The sequence below is a fragment of the Perna viridis genome, chromosome 13 (genome assembly GCF_037379345.1).
Source record: "Perna viridis isolate PV_CMFRI_1.1 ecotype Kerala chromosome 13, ASM3737934v1, whole genome shotgun sequence".
In the NCBI taxonomy this organism is placed as follows: Eukaryota; Metazoa; Mollusca; class Bivalvia; order Mytilida; family Mytilidae; genus Perna; species Perna viridis.
Window position 1 is genome coordinate 12,606,466 of NC_142457.1, and position 22,302 is coordinate 12,628,767.

General features: G+C 32.9%; 1 pseudogene; it reads right to left on the reverse strand.

Annotated features, from left to right (window-relative positions):
• Positions 1–3,371: 3,371 nt before the first annotated feature.
• LOC148599626 (uncharacterized) lies at positions 3,372–20,788 on the reverse strand (annotated as a pseudogene).
• Positions 20,789–22,302: the final 1,514 nt, after the last annotated feature.

Genomic DNA, 22,302 nt, shown 5'->3' on the forward strand with positions numbered 1-22,302 from the left:
TTGTTTTTGTTCAGTTAAGTGTTAAATTTTGCAACGTGGACGCACATTTTCGCGAAAAGGGCCCATCTGACTCGGATGAAACTTCATAGGAAGTTAGAACTACTCTTCGAAGGATGCAGATTTCTAAAATTATTTTTCCAAATGCTGCCATTTATTTCAAAATGGTCGCTAGACTGAGCGTACCCATTTTTACACCGGAAATTTGAATTTCATATGTCTCAAAAACTGCTGACCAGAATTGAACTAAACTTGGTTTACATATAAATTCAATATTCCATATAAAATAACTACAAAAAAATCCCGTGCCTTTCGGCCGCCATTTTCAAAATGGCCTGCTACCCGGTCGAAAATTCATTTTTAGTCCGCTTTTGATGAAAATTGATATCTAAGTTCTTTAAGACGTCTCAATTAATAATCTGCCACTCAATTGGCAATTAGAACTTCTTTTCGAACGCTATTTCCCAAATGGCCGCCACCGCGGTCGAAAATCGAAATTTTTCCGATTTTGTTGAAAATTGATATCTGGTTTTTCAATAAAAATTAAAGGAACCAAGTTTATAGCAATATTCAAAAGAATGTAATTCAGGGACGAAGACTAGACATTGAAAACATACATACACAACAAAGAACATTAAGTAAATAAAATCATACAAAGTTACAAAAGAATGAATGTGCAACTCGGACTCAATTGAAAACTGGGAGCATGGACACGTAGGATAAGCATCCTCTGCTGTTCTAGAAACACCAGTGGAGTTGCTCATAAAAAGTCAAGTCCGGAGTAGACGAAAGAGGACAGGAAAACTATAACTCGTTGAACAAATCAGTTTTCATGGCGCAGATGGATACACCATAACGAGCCACGAGTTTATGATGGCGACCATAAAACTTCTGTAGTGATGACTTCAATCTTGTAGCAACATAACCCTGTTCCAAAAGCCTATTTGTTAGAATTCTAGCGGGATACAAAAAAGTCTGCGTAGTTACGGCAAGCTCTGGCATACCGTTTGAGCTGTGATATGAAAACTCCATACGCAATTGCTGAAGGGATGTTGCCACAGATGAAAGGAAAGTTGACAATTCTGAATGAAAAGTCCTCACATTTGTCGTAACTTGTATCTATAGTTTTCCTTCACTATCGATCTCTAAGTGTAGATCAAGATATGAGGCTGACCTAACAGTGTCTGTAGTATCCTTTATCTCAAGTTCTTTTGGGGTAGATGCGATTTATCAAATGCCCGAAATTAGGATTGTTTAAAGATAATACGTCATCTATATAGCGAAAAATGAGATTAAAGGATCTAGCTAAAGTGGGTTAAATATGGTCATTAATTATTTGAAAACTGATAAAAAATTAGATGAAATGAAATTAAATGAAATGAAGACACGTCTTTACCTGTGAAGACGTTACTGTTTTTTTTTACAATATTCTATAAGTATTATCGATATTTATTGCTTCAAATGCAGTACTTCAAACTTATTTCATTGAATCAGCAAAATTCAGTAGAATCAAACATGAACAAATTCGGCAGCTAATGCAACTTTAAGTTGGCCTAATTTCCCTTTAAATCATTATGCAATAATGGTTACGATTCATGCATATCTTTGGTTATCTACATATATCGTTCGTTTTCCTTTGTTTTTAAGTTTCATTGCACTGTTAAGGATGACCGTAAACGTTTTCCAAATAATTAATTTTACGCTTGATACACAGGAAAAATTGCAACATTTGTTTTCATATGTCCTAAAACATATTGAAGCATATGTTTAGGACCAGTGTGGTGAAAATACGTTTTTGTGGTTTCAAACATACTCTTTTTGTACATGAAATCATATTGAAAACATATAAATACCATATGACTTCATAGTTAGTCAGAAACATATGTTATCAACAACTTACATAGGCTGCAATTTGTGTACGTCATTTGGCAAAATTGGACAATAAAAAACACATGAAATATTCATATGTTAACTTTTGTTTTAAAAAAAATCATTTATCAATTATCATAAATCATAACGATTTGAAATACTAAGAATATATTGAACTACAAATCACATAGGCGGCAGGAAAAAAGTCATGCCTTCAATTATTTGTATGTAGTCTTTGCCTTCCAACGATCAATTAAATGTTATTATAACACGATTTAAAAAAAAAAAAACAACCAAATTTAATATAACAACAAACCTAATCATTCTTAAAAATGGGTTTTTATTAGTTCGTAATTTGTGTATTTTATCATGTTGCACAATATATCAGCTTGTATCAAGAAAGTTGAGATTCTTTAGAGTATTAATGCTCCACTATTAACGGCTTAGAAAGATATTTCTGTGATGTATCACACCTGATAAATTATTGTGTCTTTTGATTAATGAGTTATTGCAAATTGCGGTCAGAATTTATCAAAACAATTGTGTTGGATACATTATAGTAAGCATTTTAAGACCAGTTGAATAGAGGAAGGGTATTTTTGTAGTTTTTGTTTAAAATTCTTGCCTGTAAATTAGGTTTTTTCTTTGTTTCATCATTCCCAAAGGATTGATTGGAATACTACTTAACAAGAAACTTTCACAATCAGACATTGTTACTGAAACATAGTTACTGTAGAGTTTTTGAAGTGCAGTTTTTTGACGTCATCTATCAAAGCAATTAGTTTATTTGCAAGTTTATTTGTATAGAAATCTTTCCTTGAATTCGTTTAATTTTGGGTAAATATATGACGTCATAATTTGGCGATGTATTTGTACGTTCAATCACTCACAGGCTTATGCAATGCTATAAATGGAAAATAATTATGTTCTATAAGTTCATAAAGTTGACTAATAGTGTCTCAAGTGCAGTTATATATTCTTACTTTGAATATTGAACAATAAAACAGTCACTAAGATACGAGCAGTTTGTACTGCTTTTAGAGTAATCAAGGGAACCAGGGTTATAGCGGTTATCATAGAGTAATCTAATCAAGGGAACCAAGGTTATAGCGGTAATCAAAAGAATGTAATCCAGGGACAAAGACCAGACACGGAAAACAGACACACACAACAAAGAAAACAGATCAACCAAAACCACACACACTAAGCAACAAAAGCGGATAAGCAACTCGGACTAAAAACTGGGAGCATGGACCAGGTGCACAGGTAGGGTAAGCGTCCTCTGCTTTTCTAGAAACACCCGTCGAGTTGCTTATTTAACTTTTGAACTGTTTTTTTTATATGTACGGTTTATTTTTAGGATCTGTCGTTTAGACGATGATGTATTAGAGTCACCTAAATTCTTTATATAGTATATATATATATATATATATATATATATATATATATATAATAAAGAGGGACTTAAGTCAATAGTATTGCCACATCTTGATATTATACTTGTTATGACTGTTATACAAGTTAAGGTAAAAAGTTTGAAGTGAAATGTTGCAGGGACTCGTTTGTTCACAGAAAATATATATTCTGACGTTCAGGTTATTTATTCAGTGAAATGCAAAAAAAAAAATAAATAAATAAAAAAGTAATGATGCTAATCTTTGTGATTGAAAATATAATTTCTGACCAAAAAAATTTCTAAAATAAATATTCTCAGACTTCAAAGTCAAAGTGTGGTCCTGTAATGTACCGAATTTGAAATAATTGGAAGATGTTACATCTTTGACTTTACAGTAGAGGGTTAGATAAGTTTCTTTATTGGTACTAGTGTGGTGCAAAGTATTTGCTATTGCAGAGTAATGCTCCTGAAGTTCTACATTCTCAGATAACACTTCTATCAATGACCGAATTTTTGAACTTTCAGCTCTGCTTTTGCCATTTTTCTTTGATACAATTCTTCTTCTTCGTTGGTAATAAAAACTATATTACATGGTTGGTTTGGACTAATTCCGAGTATACTTGCAATTATTTTATCATGTCTTGTTTGTGTTGATTTTTCCAAAAATGTGATCAGAGAAGGGTGAAGCCTTCTACTATTTATTGCAACATGGTCTTTATCACTATCTCCAAGATGTTTTCTTAGCGTTGGACAAAAAATAATTCACAGCATTTGAAATATCTATAAATTTGTTTCATAGTTGTTTTGTTCAACTAGTCCCAACAGATCTACAAGCTTTTTCTGAAAACATTTATAGAATTTCAAATTACAGCAAATACATGTCCAAATTTCATCTGAAGGAAACTGGGTGCTTTGAACTAAGTTAGAGTTATGCCGTCGTATTCCCATTCTAAAATTAATAAGGCCTGGGAAAAGCGACATACCTGTAAATGCATACATATGAATGACTTTGATTGTGTGCCTGATACTTTTTGTAAATTTGAAATAGATACTAACTGAAGGTTCTTATTTAGTTTTCAAAGCGTAACGAACAAATGGAACCACCATTTCCCTCAAACATGATATGTGAAAAATTAAGAGTAGTTGCCAACCTGAAAGATGGTCTTTGCAGCTTTTTGCATTTTTTTTGCACTTTCTGAATTCAACCCCGTCATTTCACACATCTTCTCGAGATATGACATCCAATTCAATTAAAAAGAATATTTTAAAGCATTAATCAGATGATCTATTTTCCTAGTAAGAAATGCTTTATGACGGTAGTTGCATATCACAGCTTCTTCAAGAAGTTTGTGGTAAAGGCTATGGGGTCGGCCATCACCTAATACAAACACCCAACTTTCACGTCCATCATATCGCTTAATGCCGCAATTTAGATATATGCGTCGTAACCCTAACGAAACTGATTCATTGCTATTGGGGTTGCAAAAATAGGCATCCCTACTGTAAGGGGTGCTAGTTTCTTATAGTTTGATGCTACATGTTGGTACCCTGGCTTAGAATCAGAGACAATTTCATAAACAAAAGATATTTCTTGAGCAGATTGAACAAGAAGACTTTCAGTTGTGCTGTTATGTTTCTCACAAACCTTACAAAGAAGTGTTTTTCTTGCATTTTCCAAACCCCAAAGAGTGCAAACTATAACCTCCTTTTCCTTTTTCACTATTATGAATACATTTATCAATGTTATCTTGAAATTTTGTTTCAGTTTCCGTTGTACAAGTTTTATGATCCTCTAATTCAGTTTCTATTGCTTGCCTAATGTAAGGATGTAGTTATTCATAATGTAGTTTCTCAAGATCGTCGAATTCTTAACTGTTTTGATCTCTTACTTCTTCTATAGCTTGTAAAAAACATTTCTTGTTGTCTCTAATGATTTCCCCAGGCGTTCATTTTTGTGGAATATGTTCTGAGTGTTTCAATTTCTCATCAAAATGATTTAAATGAAACCAGTTTACTGGTTTAAGTGTGTAATTATTTAGAGATAGTCTTCAACACCATTTATAATAATTTCAGCATACAACAAAGTTGCTTAATACTTTATATCGACATCATTCTCATTTTTAAGTGTTTACTTTTTTTGTATTTACGCTATACGCTAGTGCATTTGTTGCATTTCACCATAACTGTGCTTTTTTTGGTATTAAAAAGAGTAATCAAGGGAACCAAGGTTATCGCGGTAATCAAAAGAATGTAATCCAGGGACAAAGACCAGACATGGAAAACAGACATACACAATAAAGAACATAAAGTAACTAAAATTATAGATACAAAGTAACAAAAGTAAATGAGCAACTCGTACTCCACTAAAAACTGGGAGCATGGACCAGGTGCACCGGTAGGGTAAGCGTCCTCTGCTTTTCTAGAAACACCCGCCGAGTTGCTCATAAAAAGTCAAGTCCGAGGTAGACAAACGAGGAAAGGAAAACTTTGACCCGTTGAATAAATCAGTTTTCATGGTGCTGATGGATACACCATAACTTACATAATGATGGGTAACGAACAAAATAACATACATCTATATGTGAACTCTCACAAGAAACGAGAAACAACATCACGAGCTCTGAAAAGGTAAACATGCCCTGATCCATAGTGGCACCTGACACCTGACACATTACAGAAGTAATCAAGGAAACTGAAATATATACGTTCAGAGAAGCAAAAGTAAATTCGCAAATACGTTCAAAATTATGAAAAAATAATTTAAGTGTCAAGTTCGGTTAGTTGTTAATCTGTGATATAGAAACGTCTTATCAGTCGCCAAAATTGTAATGACAACCGTAAATAATGAAATCAACAACAGTCAAACATACAGATGTAATAGAACGTACTTGGGAGAATTCTAACTCTTCCAAAAATGTACATGTAAAGATCACAGACACGGACACGACAGTTTTGGATCTTCAAATATAGATCTAATATGCTGGAGATGTTGGTATATTGCCAGTAAGAAAGGAGAAGTTTAGGAATGGAAAGCCAAAATAATCAAGTTTGACATAATTTCAAACGTCTTGTATTATCTATGCATAGGATAAGGTCTTCGAAAGATGCAGCGATACAATTGAGAGATCTTATTCTCGGAGCACTAACCAGGTGCATCGGTAAACCGGTAAGGTAAGCATTTCTGCTTTTTTAAAAAAACACCCGCGAAGTAACCATTAATCCAAAAGCCAGAGACAGCACAATACATTTGCATTTGGGCAGGTACATTGTTTCCTAACACAGAATTGACGAGGTCTTTAATCTAAAAGGTTTGGTGATTATATTGATTAAATGTAGTTAAGCATTTACACATCTAGTTTCTCACGATTTTTATGAACTTAAATTGCATAAAATTGAATGGAAAAGAATGTATTTTTTTTTTATCTATTTTCTATCTACGCCATGAATGTTGTTCTCATAGAGCTGTTTCTAAGTGCCTGACTTACTCTTAAAATTTCTTTTTGAAGATATCAAAACAACTTTATTCAAACAAAATGAGACATTTCTTAAAAAAAAAAACAAATCTAACTGTATAGTACTACCTAATTGTAAGTCAGAAATACCTGAATTAATATGTTGACTTGAAAAGACTTGACTTATCAGACGGATTTTTCGACATGCGTTGCCCTGTTAGGAGTTCGTGATTTAATATCTGTTCTAAATGATTACAATAAATGTCTGAGACTTTCGTCAGTTTCTTGACTCATATGAATACAAACGAATGAACAAGGCAAGAAAATTATACACTTTTGTGTACATGTATTTATGCAGAAGCAAAAAAGTGTGGTTTATTTGACCACATATATTCTGTCAGAATAACATTTGTCATATATTGTTTAAAAAAGTGTTAAAAATGATAAAGCGTGCAACTACATGTTTCTAAACCACATCTATACATAAGACATTTTTTGTCAAGAATATTCAACTTGTACATGCAATACAAAAGGTACATACATTTGCCGTCAAAGGCCATGTATCGGATAGAACGTTAAAAAGAATATTCATAATTATGACATATGGAACTATTAACATTTGGTTGATTAGATACGACTGGCGAATATAAACCAAAACCAAATTCACTTCCTGGGAAGTTTGATTACTGATATGGGTTAAGTTACAATTATTTTTGTCTTATTTGTCTATAATCGACTGTACAATACTGTAATAATAAACATTTGTTGAATTGTAAAGAGTAAATTACTAAAACAGTTAAAACAGTGAAATAGTAAACACCGAAGATAATAGTTGGTATCAAAGGGTAATTATTCAACTATTTCCCTAATTAGTCGACAAATGGTTTATTTTACTGAACCATTATCATAATAAAAAACAATAATGAATAGCCGACCATCAGGGATTGACACTTAAAATCTAAAAGGGCAGACCATCTAACTTTTAGGCAGGTGTGTAATCAAACAAGATACCGAGCATATTCAAACCAATGCAGAGTACACATAATATAGAAGTTTCAGGTGCCACATGATTGGCGAGAATGTTACATTGGAAACAATTGATAAAAACTACTGAAGCGACTATGTTTTAAAAATCATTATGTACGTAAAATTTTCGTTAATTCCTGAATTTATTTTCATTTCCAAGGGGTGACATATCCACAGCGTCATTAGGAGATTCAAAAATACCAATCACATATTAGAGAACAGAAACCCAAAGCTGGGCATAGCTGTAATAAACACGATTTTAAGATATAACACTAGAAGCACTGAAAGTCTGATTTCAGCCTAACAGGAAGTTACACCCAAGGAAACTTATATAGTGTAAGTTAAATGACCAAGTGGTCACGGATAAGAAAAACAAAATGAGTGTAGAGACGGACGTTTCGTATCTGAATATATCTGAACATACGTACCAGGGCCCCGTTTCATAAAACGATCGCAAATCAGACTATGATATTGTAAACTTATCAATAAATAGATGAATTATTAACGTGTTAATAAAGAGGGAACCACTATTGGTGGTATAATCGTGGTCTGAAAAGTTTTTTACAATAAAGAAAATTATTTTATTGGATATTGTCCGGCATGCATAATCCAGAATAAGATTTAATAACACCTTAATTAATATTTATGAACATGAAAATAAATTCATTCAATTTATTAATATCAATAAATAATCTATCAACATGTTACTAATTCATCTATGTATTGATATATATGACGTGTTGTTAAACCTGTATTAATATCAATAAACGGGGAATAAATTTATAAAAGGATTTCACTTATTTCATTTTGTCAAAATTCTGATAACAGTGCAAGTTTTTTTCTTTCTTAATCATTTCTTTCTTCCATCAATTGCAACTTCCTCTTCTTCATTTTTATATCTCTTCCTCCATATCTAATATCCTGTCAGTACTGGTGTCGCTTTCACTAAATAAAGTGAATGATAGTCATGAAGTTAACATAATCCTAAATTGGCATTAACGCGGAAAGAATCTAAAATTTATGAAGGAGATTTGTTTCAAGCACCTGTATGAACCTTGTCTTAGCCAATCGAATGCCAGGAACAAAAATCTCTCTCTAGAGAAAGAAAAATATGTGAGGAGTGGATTAAGATAATTCTCCCCTTATGATAGTTTAATGTCTGATTCCTACCAACATCTAAAATTTAACTATTGCGACATGACAAATATCACATTTCAATGGAATATGGAAGAATAATTTGTTTCTTCCATTATTTTACTGAAATAAATGGCCAATTTCAAAATCCTGTTTAAAAGTATATATCTCATTTGGGGCCGCTTTTCATGTTTTGCAATTTTAGGGCAATTACTCATTAAATATTTACATTTAGCGACTGCAAATTGAACAAAGAATTATTTTTAAATTAATGGGTATGTTACAAAATGTAAGTTTCGAAGGTTGTAATAGATGGGCTGTGTACAACATTTTAATATCCTATCACTTGGCGAGTATCAACTAAAATTTAATCACTTCCTTGTGTAATGTGGATAGTGCCAAAAAAATGCTGGAATGTTTTTTAATTAACAGGTCAAGAGGTATGAAAATAGGGGGGAAATGATTCCAGTGTCAGATGCCAATTACTCAATTTCCTTCCCGGTGAGCCAAAAATCTACATACCAGATTTACTCTTTCCGTGGAATCCTGCACTTGTATTTGGAACTGGTATGTCTTCAGCTGATGAAAAAAACAAATTAACTCATTTCATTTTATTACTTAAATCATAATTATGATTTTGGATATGATATTTTCCGGGTCTAACTTATTTTTTATAGGCTCCACAGAATGCAAACCTTTCCACCTGGTATTGGATAATGAAATTACATTATAGACTCATCATGTTGCATTTAAAATTCATAAATACATTTGCCATGGAAAATAAAGAATTTCCCTTAAGTGTAATATGGCAAAGTAGAATCCACATCTCTTTTTAAAGGTAAACAAAATCACCATGCTATGTTTCATTAATGCACTTCTGCTTGGTCCTAATGAAGCATATTTTTGCTAGGCTCCAATGATGCACTTGCACTGGGTTGAACATGTACACTTGGTATATCTTCAGCTGATGGAAAAAATAACACCATTAATTTTATTGTTCATATATCATAATGATGATTTAAGAAAGAAGGTGACTTTTCCATTCCAAATTATTTGGTTTCTCTTTTATTGCCATCAATAATTTTATATGGAAGCTATATTTCGTTCATGATTTTGAGTTCGCTCCAATTTTATAATGAGTTTGAATATTCATACCCTAAAGTGTGTGTATAAAATTTCGTGACAATAGCATACTTTCTATATGCCCCCCCCCCAATTTATTAAATAAGATTGTATCAAAGAAAAACAATTTTTGTACTACTTATGACCATAGGAACCTTCATTTTTATTGTAATTCATAATAAATTATATTGCATTATGAATCATTGATAGTAACTGTCAAGTTAACGTCCTAAAAACCGGACAGATAGAAAAAGAGTTCATCTCTTTCCTCTTCAGAAATTCCTTCTGTTGTGTCTACATATCAATTGAACATGCTATTTCCTAATTTAGGATGTAAAATTGAAGATTATAGTTTTGGAAATAATCTTGAATTTCTTCATGAATTCGAATAGCTTTCTGAAGTATGGAAATTTACTTAACCCTTATCTAAAATAATAAAAAAAAATAGAATTCTCTCAAATATGACCATTTTAACAGAATTCCGCCATAATATCCTGACACCAAACTATGGTAATTTAAGTTTTATAAATAAGTAAGTTCATATCCTAGAGAGGTTTATGGACAGTTCTTCTCAATACACGTAGTTTCAGAAGCTCTTAACTATGCACTCTTGTGAATTGTACTACTCACCAATTTTTGCCATGGAAACTGTAGTTGTAAAGTAACTAAAATCATACATACAAAGTAACAAAAACAAATGAGCAACTCGGTCTCCACTAAAAACTGGGAGCATGGACCAGGTGCACCTGTAGGTTAAGCATCCTCTGCTTTTCTAGAAACACCCACCGGGTTGCTCATAAAAAGTCAAGTGGAAGAAAAGAAAACTATGGCCCGTTGAATAAATCAGTTTTCATGGTGCAAATTGATACACCAAACGATCCACGAGTTCATGATGACGACTATAAAACTTCTGTAGTGATGACTTCAATCTTGTAGCAACATAACCCTGTTCCAGAAGCCTATTTGTTAGAGTTCTAGCGCGATACAAAATGTCTGCGTAGTTTCGGCAAGCTCTGGCATAACGTATGAGTTGTGATACGAACACTTCATACGCAGGTGCTAAAAGGATGTTGCCACTGATGAAGGAAAGTTGACAATTTTGAATGAAAAGTCATCACGTTTGTCGTGAAGTTTGGTCAATAGTTTTCCTTTAACATCGATGTCTAAGTAAAGGTCAAGATATGAGGCTGACTTCACAGTGTCTGTAGTATCCTTTATCTCAAGTTCTTTGGGGTAGATGCAATGTATCAAATCCCCGAAATTAGCATGGTTTAAAGATGATACATCATCTATATAGCGGAAACTGAGATTAAAGGATCTAGCCAAACGATATTCTTTCTTTCGGATCAGATCAGCTATAAAGTCAGCCTCATAAGAGTGAAGAAATAGGTAAGCAAGTTAAGGAGCACAATTTGTTCCCATTGGAATGGCGACCGTTTGTTGAAAAACACATCTACCACACTGGACAAATATGTTGTCGATTAAAAATTTCAGCATTTTGAAATTATCTTCCTCTGTATATTTGGAAGATGATTTGGAATTATTTCTTACAAAATATGAGGAATCTATACAAAGAACTATATATTTGTATCTAGGTGTACCCTCTTTTTTGGAAAAAAAACAACGACGTACAATGTTTTTTTAAGTCGGGATTTTAACTGAGTACGGGGAAAAGAAGTATACAGTGTTGAAATATCATAGGTTTTAACGCTATCATATTCAGATAATAGTCTTGAACTGATTGTCTCCAAAAGTTCCTTCGAATTTTTCAGGATCCACATTGAATTGAAAACCGATGTAGCCTTGGCACTCATCGACCTACTTAAAACTTTCATTCGTTTCAAAATTAAAGACCTCACGGCCTTTAACCACTATGACAGAGAATCAGTGTCTTCTTGTTCTCGTTTTATCTATTTTCTTGCATAGTCCTCGTCGGACTATAAGAACTTTAAAGTTATAATTCCAATTTATGGAGCGTGTTTCACGGTACTTGGGATTTTTAGAAAGGATATTATTCAGAGATTCGTTTTCAATGATGGTTAAATCTCCCGTAAAGACGTGACCATAAGGACCATATTTGAATGGAGAGTTTTCGCAAGAACAGTCAGTTTCTTCTCGGGGTTCTGGAAAAGAATAATCGTGTTCTTTTGGAGAAACTATTTGAAATATAACACCCGACATTAGTCCTTGGGGTAGCATGGTCCATGGTGCAACCCCATTTGTCAACATCATGATGTTTTTCAAATACCTTTATAGCTCCTATTTCCGAATCAATTTATGCTCGGGATCTTTTTTGTTATGAGCTTATATTTGTACCCCACTGCCAAGATTTGTGTGACTCAGTTGTTCGAGCGTCCTCCTTGGACATCACCAAATAAGTTGTGGTAACACTCGCGGTTTTGGAGTAAAATGCAGTATATTTATATGGTATCTTTCAAATGAGGTCGAGTCTATTAATATATATTTGAACTTTTTCAAGCCCAATGAGGTAAAAAATCGCCACGCCTACTCCTGAATAAAATTCCGAAAGCGATATAGAAGATAATCTGAAGTTCTGACATTCTTTTACGATTTTATAATAATTGCAACACAAAAAGGAAAATCATAGCACCTGAAGAGATCAGATGTGTTGAGTACATTATTATCTTAATTATGAATGCCTATTGTTTAACAGTGTTGGTAAGTTGTGACTGAGAATTGTGTTTGGTGCACTATGCTGAAACAATTCTTCTGGGTACAAAGGTAGTATTTCTTCATTTTTCGGGAAAATCTTCCATGAAATTTAGTTTTTCGGATTTTATTATATATAAATTTGAATCTATAGAGTGATACCAAAATTGAGACGTTTTAACAACGTTGAATCTAAGATATAACATCAAAAGCACTGAAATTCGGATTTCAGTATTGCAGTGAGTTACATCCAGTTAAAGATTAACCATGGGAACCAAGGTTATAGCGATTATCAAACGAATTTAATCCAGGGACAAAGACCAGACATAGAAAACAGACATACACAGCAAAGAACACAAAGTAACTAAAATCATAGATACAAAGTAACAAAAGCAAATGAGCAACTCGGAATCCACTAAAAACTGGGAGCATGGACAAGGTAGACCGGTAGGGTAAAATTGAGAGGATTTGTTGATTTAGTAGAAGTAAAATGACCGGATAGTTCCGAAAAAAGCAATTGAATGTAGGTAGCTAGTTTTTTGTCTGAATATATGGATCAACTCGGCTTAGAGACATGTGGCCGTGTCGATGCAACCGACGCCAAAATAATTTCCTCTTCCTTGTTAATTCTGCCTTAAATCATCAGCAATGTGACCGAGGAAATAACGTTCATAATGTAACAATTGAATTCAGGTTGCGGGTAACGACATCCAACGATTGCTGTACTTCTGGACATTTTTTCCGCCTCATGACTTTGTCTTTATCAAGAGATGTTTAGTAGAAATTTGAAATCTTAAAACATGCACCATGATGTTCTGTAAATTCAGAAATGTTTGCGATGTTTTTATTAATGCGAAAAATACACGCCGATTGCATTAATAAAAACTTATGCACTTTACATTCATGCTGCAAACATAAGACGTTTTGTTATTATCAGATTTTTGATTAGGTAGCTGTCTTTTAAGAATCAAGCAAAATCTGAAAAATGTGATATAACCCAAAACAAGGCTACATGTCATTATTTTTGTAATTATGTTGTTTTATGGCTCTTTACTATGAAATGTGTAATAATTATTTATTCAAATCCGTCTGCTCATAGGCGATAACCAACATTGAAAATCCAATAGATTCTATCGTATTTGGGTGTACTTTACGGAGTTAAATCCCCTAATTTTGAAATCTACAATGCATTATATATAATTTATATCTCTTTAGAACACGCATTATATGAAAAAAGTAAGTTGTAATTTCTGTTTGCTATGGCAGTTGAAACTAAATGTAAAAATTTAAAATATGTAGGCTTTTTACCCATGAATCACAATTTACGTGATTCTTAGCTGGAGTGGTACTTAATATGTTAATCTGATTGGATTGACTAAAACGACTGGATTTATTTACGGGTTTGTCCTGCTAGCAGTTCGTGATTAAATAGCTTAACCAATATGCATATAAGAGAATGAACTAGACGATAAATAGTTTTAATTCATATCTATGCAGACAAAAACATAGTCTTGTTGAATTTGACTTTATAAATTCTATCAAAATAACGTTTGTCACGTATGCTTCTTTCCAAACATGTTAAAAATGATAAATCGTGCAAATAGCTTCTAAATATAGACAATTTTTCAACAAAGTGTTTTTGCTTGCCGTTTAATTGATTGATTCATTGATTTTATACTACGGACGAAACGAAGACTTTTTGATGGAACGAAATTCCCTTCTTAGAAAGCTCGATTACAGATATTGATTAAGTAAAACCTATCCTTATTCGTTTGTCTATACCCGACTGTGCAAATAATAATAATAATAAACATTTGTTGCATTTTTATGAGGAGAACAGTAAATTTGTTACCCAAAGTACCACTTATTTCCTGAGGCAATGCCAGTTGTAATGGTTGGTATCAAGAGGTACTAAATTAACCGACAAGAGTTGTATTATAGTAATCAAAAGTATGTCTTCATATTCTGTAAGCAAATTGCATGACCTTGATTGTTTATTATTCAGAAATAGAATTATTTTTCGACTCCTCAAGACCTGAGTGTATTTTGTGTCACTTTTTGATTTGTGAGTTGTTTGTCTTGCTTCTTATTTTTTTGTACATTCATTTTACCAAAATATTTCTATTTGGCTTTCCTTAGATTATGTGCGTGTCCGAGATGAAAGTAACTTTACGGACTCATTATCCAACGACAAGTATTTTGTTTTAATTCAGTTTAAAATTTGCATCTCGACTTATATGTTAACTCGAAAGGATTTGACTTATCAGTCGGCTTTTTCATCATCCCTTTGCCTGAATAGGAGTTTGTGTTTTAATATATATTCTCAAAGTTCACAAATAGTAATCAAAGGAACCAGGATTCTTGCGGAAATCAAAAGAATGTGATCCAGGGACAAAGACCAGACATGCAAAACAGACAAACACAACAAAGTCACTAATATAATACATACAAAGTAACAAAAGTAAATAAGCAACTCGGACTTTCCTAAAAATAATTTTTTTAGATAATTTTTTTTACCCATATGCATAATAGAGAATGAATTAGACTTTTTACATTTTTTCAATTTGTATTAATGCATTCGCAAACAAAGACTGGTTCGTATAATCCCATGAAATTTGGTCAAAACACGTTTGCCTCAATTTCAAAAACACACAGAATGACAAATGTAGGTATATGTAAACACAATATACCTTTGGTAACCACATCGGTCTAAATATAGATTTTTTTTTTAAGATTTTCAACTTGTACATGTAATACAAAAAGTGTTTTTGCCGTAAAACGCCATGGAGTGGTTAAACTATTGAAAGGGGTGTCCATAGTTTTGAAATTGACAAATGTAAATATTATAAATTTGGCTGATTCAATACTGTCGATGAATAGAAGACATTTGGTGGCTGGATATGCACTTACTGGGAAGCTTGATTACTGCCATGGCCTTGGTGACAAATATCATCATTTTCTTGTTATATACACGACTGTGCAACAGCGTAATAGTACCATCTAAAACGAATCAGGACCAACCATCTAACAGATAATACGTATGCCATCAAACAAGAGTTCGAGTATGCCTTCAAATGCGATGCGCGGAATGTCATTCAAAACAATGCAGAGTAAACCTAATACATAGGGAGATCCAGATGCCACAGGTTTGACTAGATTGACCAGAATGATTCCATCTTTACATAGGCAACAACTGAAGAGAATAAAAGCACAATTCCAACAGGAATGTTCCCAATGCAAAATGTGTAATACACCAAAAGGGGCAAGAAACTTTCATCTATGTGAAAGCTTTATTTGCAAACACACCTCTGTTTCAACGAACAACAGTTGTAGTCAATGTAAATATTATCATCATTTCTTCTGATTTTTCAAATAGACATAAAAGTTTGTCAAAGTTGCTTAAAATGGGCATTGAACATCACATGGTGCTCGATTCACTGGAATTGTACATTAAGTTTATAAAATTGTCTGTGTACAACTTAAATCATATAATTTTTGCAGTTTTGTTTTACAAAGTAATGCGGTTTGAAATTTAAAAATAATCCAAAACTTATTATCAGAAATTGAAAATTAACCAATAAAAAAGGAAAATGTAAAGTAGTTGCAATATGAAAAATAAAATACAAAAAATAAAAACAAAAAACAAACAAAAAACAAAGACAAAAACAAAAACAAAAACAAAAAAACGAAACTAAGATGTTTTAAGGAGCTATCTGGTCATATTGATACACTATTATTTTGTCTTCTTCTCTTCATTTGCCTTCATGGTAAAGTCTTTTCAATCGACGATTGATATATATAGAATGTAACACCAGAACTACGTATGGCTAAAATATATTCTGACTGCAGTGGGAATTTGCAACCTGGTAATAGACGATTATACAAGTTTTTTGTCTTTTGATTCATCGATGGATATGATTTTATATTCATCTGTTTATTTGAATATAATTTGCAAGTAATTGGCTATGTAGAATTGAATTAAGTTTTCCCCAGAAGAAAGTCCGACATATTCTCCTCATCGAATAAGACTTTGCCCATAGCAACATGGTGATCGGCAGAGATATAACCAGAAAAGGTCAGAGGGCAAAAAGGGAAAAATGCACATTCAATGTCTGTATTTTACTTTATTCTATCTACCCTATTCCACAATAAGAATTTCTCTTTCCCAATTAAAATACCCCAATCCCCAAAAAAACTCCCATTGCATATTTCTTTTTGATTATTTCCATTATCAAATTGAATTTGATGTTTTTAAATTCTTCAACATTTAAGGTTTTATTTTAACTAAATCTAATACATATCTTCATATCAATAAATTGTTGAAAAATAATTTCCTCATTCTCCCTATTAAAAATCCCCTACCCCATACGTCACCCCCTTTCCTCATCTTCTATTCGTCTTCCTCCCTTTCCCAATATACATGTACCATAGAATTTGAAGCTTTCTCCGTACAAGTACTGTAAAACTAATAAAATAAATAAAAAAAACAAAAACGAAAAAAAAAAAATAATAATAATAATAATAAAAAATAAATGAATAAATAAAGAGCTCCATCTCTTATAGACATAGTCTAAATCGTACTAATATATATGCATACATGAAGTTGAACTTCCCGTCCACCATTTTATACTTACAGGTACGTTCAGACACATTTAAGAATCATTGATAGGCTGTGTGTTTTGTATGTCTAGTTAACTATCTCTAAAAACTTTAGTCAACTGACTGCCACAAGTTGAAAGTATAGTACTAATATCTGCACTGTTTTGTTATATTGTCATTACTGTGTACTACAAATGGACGTATAAATAATCAAGAGTTTAATTAAAAAAAAGAAACGTACACCTATCCAGCATTGATTTCTCTTACAATGTACCATTGTCATTATAACCTACATCCCATTGCTGCATTCCCTAATCTCTTCTGCTTCATACTACACTAAATAAATCTGTAAGAATCAGGCATAAATGAAAAAAATGAATCATGCTCAGAAAAAAATACACGAATTTAAAAAAGTGGGCTCACAGATAATTGTCTATTGCAAACAAAATGTCAGTTTGTTCGTCTTAGAAGTGTCGGAAAAGCGATAACAAGGTTACAATAGAATGATTGGGTGAATGTGAGTTATCTCCCATCGATGAAGAAATTTTATTGCATTATATAAATTATGCCTCCAACAAATGTCAGATAAAGCAGAAATAAATGTCATTACAGCATTTCCTATTACATTTTGATAAAATTTGAAAGACTTGTGTTTATTTTTCACAACGGTTCACCCACTACCTGATTCTAACAGAGAAAAGTACTCACATATAAGAATTACACTTTACGATTTTATGGTTTTTCTCCTGGTTCTTAAAAAGACCTACACTTAATGTGTACGTTGAATGTCCTGAAGCTTTTAATAAATGTCACGTAAAAATCTCGTATATCATTGACATGTGCGCAAAAATTGTTTGCATCAGGTAAAGTTATCAAAACTATATTAGGTTAATAATTGCATGTTAAAACTTACTGGGAACACGAGTAATAAAATTGAAACACAGGCAAGTGAATCTCTTGTAGATAGTACAAGCCCCGGCGGCGTAAAAGTAAAAGAGTTATAATTAAGTCCGAAAATGTTCTAAATTTCCATTGTAACTCTAAACAATGTCTTTGAAATTGATGACCTCACAAACAGTAAAGAATGTTCTTAAACTCAAATATTTTTTTCATGTTTCGAGACGTTTGGCCATAAAAGTACCAATGAATGTTAGTTTATGTTTCAATTAAAGTTTATGTATGGGCCTAAGTGTCTAGCATTCGTAAAGCATTATGGATTATCATGGTCCGAGATGACTTAGGGTCGAATTGCCATGTATTCATAAGTTGAGTACGTCATTTTCGTCAACATTCAGTTGCCCTTTTTAATTTTGTTAAAGTAACTAAAATCATACATACAAAGTAACAAAAACAAATGAGCAACTCGGACTCCACTAAAAACTGGGAGCATTGACCAGGTGCACCGGTAGGGTAAGCGTCATCTGCCTTTCTGGAAACACCCGCCGAGTTGCTCATAAAAAGTCAATTTAGGGTTAGACTGAACCCAGTATATACTAAAACAATAACGCTACCTTCGGGAGCGTATCAACTCATAAAATCTTTAGGAATTAAAAAATAGTCTGCATAATTGTTAGTCATGAAACATGGAGATACAGATACGTAGTATCCTTATATTTCTGACACAAATCCTCTTCCAAATAAACCGAAGATGTTTCCAAATGCTGGAATTTTAGAACGACAACACATTTGTCCAGTGTGGACGCGTTCTTCAACAAACGGCCGGCATTCCAAAGGAAACAAATTGCGCTTATATATTCACTGGCCTATTCTTTCACTCTTACGAGGCTGACTTAATAGCTGATCTTATCCAATGGAAAGAACATCGTTAAGCCAGAACCTTTGATATCAGTTTACACTATATAGATGACGTATTATTGTAAAACAATCTTAGTTTCGGGGATTTTATTCATTGTATCTACCCCTATGAACTTGAAATAAAGGATAATACAGGCGCTGTAAAGTCAGCCTCATATCTTTAAATACTCTTAGAGATCGATAGAAAAGGAAATTATTGACCAAACATGGGGCAAACACGATGACTTTTCTTTCCGTATTGTCTACTTTCCTTTTATTTTATGGCAGCATCCCATCACCTGCGTATGGAGTTTTCATATTACAACTCATACTCAGACCTTGCAATAACTACGCAGATTTTGTGTACCGCGCTTGATTTATGGAACAGAGTTATTTTGTTACAAGGTTGAAGATTTATGATCGTCATCATAAACTTGTGGATCGTTACGATGTTAACAACTGCACCATGAGAACCGATTTGTTCAGCGTGTCACTGTAGAAAGTCGTACATTTTTACACTTTTGGTATACCATCTTGACACGTTATACAACATTTTAAATCCGAACTATTTTCACCACATTAACTATATTGTAATATGCCAACTTTAATGTCTTATGCATATATCATTCTGTTTCAAGGCGTAGAACTTCAATGTAACCTTGTGAATTCAGTTGACTTGAGAACATCTGTCACAGTACAAAAGTACACTATTCCCAGTCATTACATATACAAAACTTTAAATTCTGAAGGTCAACTCCAACAAGATCATGTTTGCTTAAATCTTTTAACACACAAACCTTTAATTATACAACAAAGTTATAGTACACAAATACCTGTCTATGCCGGATAACCTTTGGACTGGAAAAAATATCCGGATTAGACAGATTGTCGGTTTATCAAAGTGAAAAAAAAAACACTTACACTGATATAAAATGGACGTCAAAAGTGAATGGTGAAGAAAACAATTGTTAAAGAGTAATCAAGGGAACCAAGATTATAGCGGTAATCAAAAGAATGTAATCCAGGGACAAAGACCAGATATGGAAAACAGACATACACAACAAAGAACATAAAGTAACTAAAATCATACATACAAAGTAACAAAAGCAAATTAGCAACTCGGACTCCACTAAAAACTGGGAGCATGGACCAGGTGCACCGGTAGGATAAGCGTCCAATTCAGGGTTCGGTTCAGACAGGTTTCACTGCGCAAGTCTTTGAAAATATTTTGACTAAATCGTTGAGAACAGAATATTTGTAAATCAAGTAAACTTGACATACTTAGGGAATTTTTTTTTGTGTGACAAAACATGTAAAAATTAACGAAGTCACAAGTACTACCTCGTTATATAATTGTAAAAAAATGTAAAATAATTCTCTGCCCTCAGTGCCAATGACTTTTTAATGAAGGAACCGAGCCTGTATACTTGTGACGGCGTTGGTGGATTTAATATAAAACTCATTCTTCTATCCTTATTGACATTACCCTAAATTCTTCGTGTTTTTTAAGTATTAAATTTAAAGATAAGATCATAATTTATTAGTTCACCCAAAGAATTCATTTTCTAACTTATTATTTATTACTCCTTTACACCACTTAGTCTATTCCGCTGCTGGATAGAACCAAACTCTACTCTATATCTCTCATTCTACTAAACTCCCTATACACAACAAGTCTTGACACTCCTGTTTCTGAACTTACCTCATCATTATACTGAGTTGTTGCCATTATTTTGGACATTGGTTTCCATAGACTCTATAAACGAGCTTGTGTGAAAAGTTAAGATGAAGAAAAATGATTATTTCTTCCACTACCGTTTGTCAACAAACGTATAGATGCAATCAATTTGGTTAACATCCTCCATCACAAAAACGTTACCAACAAAATTCCTCCATATTTCAAAGCCAAATCCATACCAATTATATCATATTCCTATACTTCACCCATTACATCCAAAATTTTCAATTGTAAAAGGCTATTGCAGAACCTCGAGATTGAGGCTAAACCACCAAAATATTCTCAATTAAAATATGGTCCTTCTGGTCACGTTGTTAATGGAGATTTAACCATCATCGAAAACGAATCTCTGCGTAATATCCTTTGTAAAAGGTCCCAAGTAACGGGAACCACGCTCCACAAATTGGAATTATAAATTTAAAGTTCTTACGGGTGCCAGTGTGGTAGACGCGTTTTTCAACAAACGGTCGGCATTCCAATGGGAACAAATTATGCTCCTCTACATGCTGACATATTCCTTCCTTCGTATGAGGCTGACTTTATAGCTGATCTGATCCGAAAGAAAGAATATTGTTTGGCTAAATCCTTTAATCTCAGTTTCCGCTATATAGATGACGCATTATCTTTAAACAATTCTAATTTTGGGGATTTACCAGGGTATCAGTCTCATTAACTTTCAAATGCTAAAGAAACATTAATGATTAGATGAAAAACATAAATATTCATACAACGTTGGTACAAGTATTGCACTGCCAACAAACTAGTACTTGCATTACCATTCAGGTAGGCATTATTTATCATTAGGTTATTATGGTCAATTATTGTCTGTCTGGTTTCTGATATTCGCAATAAAGAAGTAGCTTCGGTAAGGGCTAAATTTAGCCTAAAAACAAAGTCTACGCGTAAAAAAAAGTATATTATTTCTCCAGCTCTTTAATGTGTTTTATAGTTTGTTTGATTGGTTTATGTTAATAATTTGAACACATACTGTCAAATATGCCCTTCAGACTTGGTTGAGATTGGGAAAAACTGTTAAAACTCTGGAAAACACAAAATTTTGTACAGTTTTATACTCTTTTAACAATGACCACATGTGTGTTGACTCTCGTGCTTTATATATTTGGTGTATAATTGTCAGTTTCAACTCGTGTAAAAATATCTTGAGTCAACAAAAACCATCTTAAAATTTGCAGAAATGTTAAAAGTTTTACGTTTTTGTAATGGTTACATTAATGCAAACATTTTTCTGGAATAGAAACGTAAATCTTGTCAAAACGTCTTATATTCAGTGCTTTTGACCATTTTACCATACTACTACGACCTAGAAATCAGCGTTGATCAAATTTTCAGAAATGCCCAAATTATGAGGCCAAAAGGCTCCTTACCGAACTTTCTTCTTTATGAAGAAATATAGGCATAGATTTTTTTTAAAAAGAATAAATAAAAGATATCTAACTTATCCTTTTTGGTGAGTGATATAACAGCGAAGGTGTTTTGTATTATCA